The sequence below is a fragment of the Bos indicus x Bos taurus genome, unplaced genomic scaffold (genome assembly GCF_003369695.1).
Source record: "Bos indicus x Bos taurus breed Angus x Brahman F1 hybrid unplaced genomic scaffold, Bos_hybrid_MaternalHap_v2.0 tig00002862_arrow_arrow_obj, whole genome shotgun sequence".
NCBI classification, from domain to species: Eukaryota; Metazoa; Chordata; class Mammalia; order Artiodactyla; family Bovidae; genus Bos; species Bos indicus x Bos taurus.
Window position 1 is genome coordinate 30707 of NW_020867579.1, and position 8705 is coordinate 39411.

At 59.1% G+C, this 8705-nt stretch overlaps 1 pseudogene; it reads right to left on the reverse strand.

Annotated features, from left to right (window-relative positions):
* Window positions 1-3565: 3565 nt before the first annotated feature.
* Window positions 3566-7849, reverse strand: LOC113888886 (annotated as a pseudogene).
* Between the last annotated feature and the right edge of the window lie 856 nt (window positions 7850-8705).

The window sequence follows — 8705 nt, forward strand, 5'->3', positions numbered from 1 at the left end:
CCCTCCCGTCCGGGGCAACGATGCTGTGCCCCCGCCCCGTTGTGCCCCTGCCCTGAAGGAGAAGTCTGAGGACCCCGTGCTCCTCTAACCCCCGAGGCGGAGCCAGCCGCACAGAGCCCCGGTCCCTTCTCTTCCTGCTTTGTGGCCCCACGTGTATCTGTGGCCTGGTGCTCTCGTGAGCCGAGCAGCGAGGCGGTCTCTGAGGCAGCGGCCTGGAGCCTGGGGACGTGGCACGGCTGCATCCACTGTCCTCCTGAGGAGGAGGGGCCTGGGCCCAAGGAGGGTCCTCTCAGCGCTGAGCTCTGCCAGCTTGTGGGAGGGGAGACAGGGAAACAGAACCTCCTCCGTTTATCCTTTTGAAGTGGTTCTTCTTGCTTTTTTTGCTCATCCAAGGTGTTGCAGCTCACTAGCTGGATTCTTCAGTTTGCTTAAAGGTCATTAGGCCCAAATAATCCCGGTTTATCAGTGTTTCTGTGCGAGATGAGGGCTGGGACTTCCCGATCTGCCATCTTGCTTAAAGCGCTGATTAAAATTTCTGAAATGTGTCACAGTGAGGCCAGAAATGGAAAACAGAAACGATAGTTAACTAGTGTGCGTGCTCAGTCACTACAGCCACGTCTGACTCTTTGCGACCCCACGGCCTGTAGCCTGCCACGCCCCTCTGTGCACGGGATTCTCCAGGCAGGAATACTGGAGGGGGTGGCCATGCCCTCCTCCAGGGGATCTTCCCCACCCGGGGATTGAACCCAAGTCTCTTACGTCTCCTGCACTGGCAGGGGGCTCTTCACCCCTAGTGCCCCCTGGGAAGCCCTGATAGTCCACATACACAGGGAAAACCGAGAAGAGTAAGCAGGTATCTTGCGCTGTTTTTGAATGAGAGAAACGGAGTGATGGTAGGCTGCACTCGGGCTCCCCAGGTGGCTCAGTGGTAAAGAATCTGCCTGCCAGCACAGGACGTGCAGAGACTCACGTTTGATCCCTGGGTGGGGAAGATCCCCTGGAGAAGGACATGGAAGCCCACCTCAGTATTCTTACCTGGAGAATCCATGCCCAGACGAGCCTGGCAGGCTACTGTCTGTGGAGTCACAAAGAGTTGGACATGACTGAGCACAAGCGCGGGCACACAGACACACACACACACACACACACGAAGAGACTGCAGACCCAGACAACCCACCTGCCCACTCCCCAGACCAGGTGCCCCCTCCCTCAGTTCTGCAGGTTGTGTGTGCAGTCTTCAGGGTTTTGTAAATGCAGTATCACGTCATCTGCATACAGGGACAGTTTTGCCTCCTTCCTGCCCCAAGTTGAATCCTTTTTTTTTTTTCTTGCCTGATTGCTATGACTAGGACTTCCAGTGGTGTGTTGAACACAAATGGTGAGAGTGGGCATCCTTACCTTGTCCCAGAGTTCTAGAAAGGCTTTCCGCTTGTTACCTTTGAGGACTGTGTTGACTGTGTGCTTGTCATAAATCGGTTTTATTACGTTGAGATGTCTTCCCTCTGTACTCACTTTGGAGAGACCTTTTATGATGAATGGATGTTGCATTTTATCAGTGCTTTCTCTGAACCTATTAAGACGAGCATGTTGTTTTGTCTTTTCTCTTGTTGATGTGGTGACTTACATTGATCGATTTGCACATGTTGAATTATCCTTGTGACTCTGGTATGAATCCAAGTTGATCATGGCGTGTGATTCTTTTTGTGAGTTGTTGAATTCGGTTAGCTAATATTTTGTTGCCCATTTTGCATTTATGTTCATAAAGCGCTCTGTTCTGTAACTTCTTTTTTGATTGTGTCTTTGTCTGGTTTAGGTATCGGCGTGACGGTGGCTCATAGAAGGACTTTGGGAGTGTTTCGTCCTCTTCAGTCTCCTGGGAGAGTGTGAAGAGGGTCATATAAGTTCCTCTTTGTCAGTTTGGTAGAAGTCCTCCGTGAAGCCATCCAGTTCTGGCCTCTGGTTTGCATGGAGTTTCAATTGGTGTTATTACAGATTCTGTGTCGCTTCCATTGGCTGGTCTGTTCAGGCTGTCTGGGTCTTCTTGCCTCCGTTCTGGTGGGCTGTGTGTCTCTAGAGACTCGTGCATGTCTTCCAGGTTTGCTGTCGGATGGCTGAGCACACAGTGGTTCTTAGTACTCTCTTATAAACTTTTGTATCTCTGAGGTATCATTTTTTAAAAATTTATTAGTTTTGGCTGTGCTGGACTTCCCTGGTGGCTCAGATGGTAAAGAATCTGCCTGCTACTTGGGAAACCTGAGTTTGATCCCTTGGTGGGGAAGATCCCCTGGAGGAGGGCAATGCAACCCACTCCAGTATCTCACCTAGAGAATCTCATGGACACAGGAGCCTGGTGGCCTCAGTCCATGTGGTCGCACAGAGTCAGACACGCCTGAGGGACAGACAGTGCTGGGTCTTCCTCACTGCCTGGAGGAGCCTGGTGGGCTACAGTCCATGCAGTCACAGAGTCGGACATGCCTGAGGGACAGAGGATGGTGCTGGGTCTTCCTCGCTGCCAAGAGGAGCCTGGTGGGCTACTACTGTCTATGGTGTCTCAAAGAGTCAGACAGGCCTGAGCGACAGAGGATGGTGCTGGGTCTTCCTCGCTGCCCAGTGGCTTTCCTCCCATTTAGCTGAGCACAGGACGGTTTTCCCTTCTCTGCGGTGCCTGGGCTCCTCACTTTGATGGTGTGTCTTGTCGCAGGGCACGGCTTTGGGCCCGCGGGCTCAGCATTTGCGGCCGGCGGGGGATCTTCTCGCAGCAGGGATGGAACCCGCATCCCCTGCGTTGGCGGCTGGATTCTTATCTGCCAAGCCACCAGGGAAACCCGGTAGCTGCTCTTGTTCCTCCCGTCTCATTTCTTATTTTGTGTATTTGAGTCCCACGTTGTTCCCTTTTGAATTTGATGTGATGCACTGGACTCCTACAGTCGTGTTTCACTTATTCACCATCATGCTTGAAAACTGACTTGTGTTTCTGTAGTAGCAGTCCAGCTTTGTGCATTTTTTGTATAAAATTCTGTCGCATATATACACACCAAACCATTCATTTTGGTGAAAGTGATTTCTGTAACTTTTTCTACTGTGAACAACCCACGTGTCCTTTTTCTCCTTGTACACGCGTGGCTGTGCACGCATCTTCCTCTGGGTTATACAACTGTGGGCCAGCGCTGTGTCTCTGCCCTTTAACTGAGAGTTGCTGTCGACTCTCCAGATTGACCGCGGTGATGAGTACCCCTGCCCGTGATGTGCTGGGATTCGTCAGAGTCAGCCTTGTCTCCTCCATGGTTTTCTCTTTCCCTCTCTTACAGATGAACTAGGAGGTGGGCATCTCATTTCAGGGTCCCTGGGGCATAAAACTGAGGTGGAGATGATCCTATGTGATTGTAATGAGAAGGACACATCTGTGCCCATGGGGCCATCAGTGGGGGCTGGCTGCACCAGACTCGGCCTGTAGGAAAGTCCACCTGCTCCTTCCTTCCCACCCGGCCTTCAACGCGTTCACCCAGGCTCCTTGAGGTTGGCCACAGTGTGCGTTGGCCCCAAAGAGACACACAGTTCACACTGGGCCCTTTAAGCATTTATTGCCTGATGATTTTGTCTGTGCCAGGTCTGTGTTGCTGCGGGGGTGTGTCTGGTTATGTGAGCAGGGCTGTTCCCTCGCTTTGGTGTCTGGGCTTCTGCAGCACTGGCCTCTCTGGCAGTGCGCGGGCTCCAGGACGTGCCGGCCTCTGTCGCTGGCGGCTCATGGACTCAGTTGCTCCCTGGCGTGTGGGGTGTTCAGGATCACGGATTGAACCCGTGTCTCTTGCATTGGCTGGCAGATTCTTCACCACCAGGGAAACCCCATATCGGGGCTCTTTACAAAACGATATATTCCTGAGCTCATTTACCAGTGTAGCCCTGACGGTCACTTCAAACGCCAGGGTGTCCCTTCACACTGACAGTGTTTCTGGAGAGACTACAGCGGGTGTCCTCGGACAAGGAGGAGGGGCATGCAGGGTCCAGAGGGGGCTCAGGGAAGAGTTTAGGATCCAACTGTTCCAAACAGGGCCCCATTTAACCCATTTATTCAGTTACTTTAACAGCATTCTGTTTCTGAGAAGAGATGGAGGTCATTGCGCACACCAGAGACGGCGGGCATGAACAATGAGGCTCACGTCCTCCATGCGAGTGGACAGAGCCTGGGGGCATGCAGGGTGAGGACCCACCCCTGCCAGGTGGGATGCGCCTCGGGCCAGGGGTGAGAGCAGCCGGGAGCCGGGGCATTCTCCCCAGGAGGGAGGGGCCCGGTGAGCAGAGGCCGACCCGCCTGGGCCTCCTCCCACCCTGCGGCTCATCTCTCCCCCAGGGTCAGAGGCTCATCCAGAAGCTCCTACACCAGAAGCTCGCGTCCCAGGCTCCTGCGCTCTGGGCTGTGTTGGGTCCCGTTGCTCAGCTCCGGCTGCATCTCGGGCTCCTCCGTGGTCGTGCCGAGCCTGGCAGAAAAGGATCCCGAGGAGCAGCAGGACCAAAGCCGCGAGGCCCATCCGGGTGAGATTCTGCACCGTGTAGTCTGGGGTGAGGGTGCACAGGTCAGCGCCGGCCCCGTTACCCACTGTGTGTGCCCAGGGCACCTGCCTCCCGTGAGAAGACGCGGCCCCGAGCCCAACCTGACAGGGACGCTGTCCTTGTTCACACTCGCTGGTCTGACAGCGGTGCTGGGGGAGGGTATCAGCCAAGCCCGAGTGTCTTGAAGGGAGGCTGTGGGTGGGCCGTGTCCTCCTCGGGAGACTCCTGGGGTCTCTCTATCTTACTGTCTCAGACGTTCCTGTCAGGACCCTGAGCTGAAGGAGCTCCGACAGCACAGGGTGGGGTGGTGCCCTCCCCTGAGCAGTGGTCTGTGGGGTCCCGGTGTGGGGCCCGCCCCTGAGTGGTGTTTGCAGGGTCCTGGGGTGGGACCCCGCCCCTGATCAGTGGTCTGTGGGGTCCCGGGGTGGGACCCAACCGTGGCTCCCACGGATCCACCTGCCCCTACAGACGCTCGCTCAGCCCTCTGTGTCTGCCAGCTGGACTCTGCCCGCGGGAGGAGGTGATCCCTGTAGCCTCCGGGGCAGGATGTGGTGGGGGCGGACCTGCTTCTCCACAGACTGAACCCCATCCAGCAGCCTCAGGCCCCTGCAGCCTGTGGCTCTGGCGCCATCTCTGCCTGACTCCCCGCTGCCCCTTGATGATCTGAGGGGCCTTGTCCTCCCAGAGAATGTTAAAATGCCCTGGGGTGGGCTGTCTCCCCTGAGCAGAGAGCCCCGAGACTCCCCAGGTTCGGATCTGGGTCTGTGGCTGGGAGACTGGGTCCTGGGAATGAGCCCAGGAAGGCTTACACCGGGCTTACCCGGGGACCCCACCTCACCAACCTCTGCCCTGCACGGCCCTGTGGCCTCCCCGAGACCCTCCCACTGACCACCTGCCCCTCCGAGACCCCACTGTGGGAGGAAGGGACGGGGCGCGAGCTCTGAGGCCCCTCCCTTAGGGGGCCACTCCCTCAGCGCCCCCTCCTCCACCACCGCCCTGCGCTCCCAGGGCAGAGCCCCGAGCTGCTGAGTGAGACGGACAGACCTTGCCTCACCTGAGACCACGAGCGCCAGGGGCTCACTGGGCTGTGACAGCAGGTAGGGGTCTGTGCTGAGTGAGCCGTAGCACCTGTAGGTGCCCCCGTGGGCTGAGGTCACAGGGCTCAAGGAGAACTCGGCCTGGTACCGCCCGTCTTGGTCCTGGGAGTGCAGACGCAGGGGGCGATGGGCTGCCCCCTCCTTGGACAGAAGGAAGGTGTCCGTCCTGTCTCCTCACTGACACAGCAGGGTCACGGTCTCCCCCGGGGCCACCGAGGGCCCTGGTCTCACCGAGAGGGAGGGTCTGTCTCTGAGCCTTCCTGCAGAGAGGAAGGGGGTGCGGCCGCCGGGCCTGGTTCTGAGTGAGACTCCGCAGGCCTCTCTGGCCCCTCAGCGCTGTCTCTGTTTCTCAGAGTCTCTCCCCTCCCCAACCCCCGTCTCTCTGTCCCTCCCTGGGACCCCTCCCCCTGGTCCCAGCCTCACCCCTGGGGCTCCCCGGTGGGGCCTGTGCAGAGTCTGGTCCCCGACTGACCCGCTGGCTCCTCACCTGCCACCAGCAGCTCCAGGGTCTCACTGGGGGCCGACCACTCGGAGGAGAGGCCGTGTCCACCGTAGCATCTGTACCGGCCCCTGTGGAAGGTGCCAACTGGGCCCAGGGGGAAGTCGGCCTGAGAGAGCCCCTGCTGTGGTCTCTGGGCAGGGCGCTGGGGGAGGTCCTGTCCCCCCACCTTGGACAGAGCGAATCTGGTGTAGCCGATGTCAGAGCGACACTGGAGGGTCAGGTTCTGTCCAGAGGTGACGACAGTGCCCTGCGGGGTCAGGAGGGAGGGCTTCCCAGACAGCCCTGGGGAGAGACACACGCTGGGTTGTAGGGACCGCTTCCCCTGTGGACCCCCCTCTCCAGGCACGGCCCCAGGCCTCGTCGTGTCTCAGTCTGTGTGTCTGTCCTGTGAGCCCCACGCTCCACTCCCCACCCTCTCACAGGGGCTCCCCTGGGATCAGAGACCCCAGTGCGTTGTCTTGTCTGCACAAATGTATGGGGTCAGGACGGGATTCCTCACCTGAGACCAGGAGCCCCACGGGGTCGCTGGGGGCTGACCACACCTGGGGGGTGTCCCTGTTAAAACCATAGCATCTGAACGTCCACCTGTGCCCGGGGGTCACGGGGCCCACGGGGAACAGGGCCTGGGTCTGCCCGTCGAGCATTTGCTGTCCATCCAGGGCCCGAGAGGACTCGTCTTCTCCTTCCTTGGTTAGAAGGAATCTGTTAAATCCCTGATGGGAGCCACACTGGAGGGTCACATTCCCTCCCGACATCACTACAGGGCTCGGCAGGGCTGAGAGGCTGGGTTTGCCGTAGGGTCCTAGGAGAGAAGGAGGCAGCTGGTTCCGTGGGGCCCCCACCCTCCCTCCCCTCCCCTCCCCAGGGCTGGGCTGTGAGAGGGACAGCCCCTGAGAGCAGACCCCTCCCGAGGGCAGAGCCCGAGGCCCCCGAGATCCCTCACCTGTCACCACCAGCTGCAGGGGGTCACTGCGCTCTGACCAGCCAGTGCGGGTTCTGTAGTAGCACTGATAGCTCCCTGCGTGGTCCTGCTCTCATGTAGTGGATGGAGAACCTGGCCTTGTCCCTGGGACCTGGGGGTTTCTCTCTGTCCCAGAAAACTCGGTTTCCCTCTTTATCCAGATGGAACTCCTGGGCCCCCGGGGGACCCTGACACCAGATGGTCACGGGGCTCCCCCAGGAAATCACAGAGCCCGGCTCAGCCCAGATGGTGGGCTTGGGGAGGGTCCCTGGAAGGAAATCAAAGGGGGGCTCACCAGGCGTCCCCCCAGGTCCCGGCTCTCAGCCCAGACCTCCCAGACTCCCCCTCCGTGACCCCCGAGGTGCCCTCCCCATGCCCACGGCCTGGGGGTGACCTTGTCCCCACGAGAGGAGGGAGCTGGGCCCTGGGACAGACTCACCGGCCTGCACCTGGGTCCTCAGGCCCACACTCAGCCCTGGAAGAGAGCGCCCTGTGAGAGGTGTGCCCTCAGCCCTGAGCAGTGCCTCTCCACCCTGGGAGTCTCCTGGGCCCTGGGGTCCCCTGATGGAGCAGGCTGGCTGGAGGTCCCTCCAGACCAGGGCTCCCCCTGCCCCTCCCATCTCACCAAGGCAGAGCAGGGCGGGGAGCGCGGGGGCCATGGCCTCTCTTCCCTGCGGTCCAGGCTGTGAGGATGGAGGAGACCTGGGTGTCCTCCGGACAGGCGGACCACAGGGTGTGTCCTCTCTGGGGCTGGGGCTTCCTGTCACGCGGCTGTCACATCAGTGTCCCCAAAGGAAGGGGAACAGCCTCTTCTTGAAAGCCAGGCATTGTTCCTGTGACAGTCCCAGTGTGTTCCTGAGACACCCGTTTGAGGTGTGGGCAAGCAGGGCATGTCCTTCCCTCTGAGAGCCTCCCCTCGGGGTCTGCTTCCTCCTCTGCCTGCCCGTGAGAGGACCCACGGTCCTCTCCGTGGACGGGGTCAGCAGGCGCTGGAGATGCTTTGGGGAGGATGCTGTCTCTTGCTGCCCACAGGGCTCAGATACCCAGAGACACACTTTTTTTTAAATTGGAGGATCATTACTTTACAATATGGTGCTGGTTCTGCAACACATCAGCATGGATCGGCCGTGTGTGTCACATCCCTCCCTCTAGAACCTCCCTCCCTTCTAGGTTGTACAGAGACCTGTGTGAGCTCACTGAGTCACAGGGCACATTCCCGCGTGGTCTGTTTTACACGTGCTGGTGTGCGCGTTTCCATGCTACTCTCTCCATTCGTCCCACCCTCTCCTTCCCCTCTGTGTCCACAAGTCTGCTCTTTATGAGGGACAAACGATCAGAGTGTCCCTGGGCTCAGTGGAGTCCATGTGGCCGAGAGCCCAGAGGAGGCTTCAGGGAATAAGGAAGAAAATTGACTCCTCCACTGCCCTGGAGTGTGGGTTTCCTCCATCGCAGCCCCTTCGGGGCGTCTCTCTGTATCGCATCACCGTCCAGCCCGCCTTCCTTGGAACAAGCCCCTGGGCGCTTCCTGCCTCCTCAGGGCCCCGGGGTCCTTGGGCACAGTGTCCTCCCGGTCTTGTCCTCACCTGCAAGCTTTAGG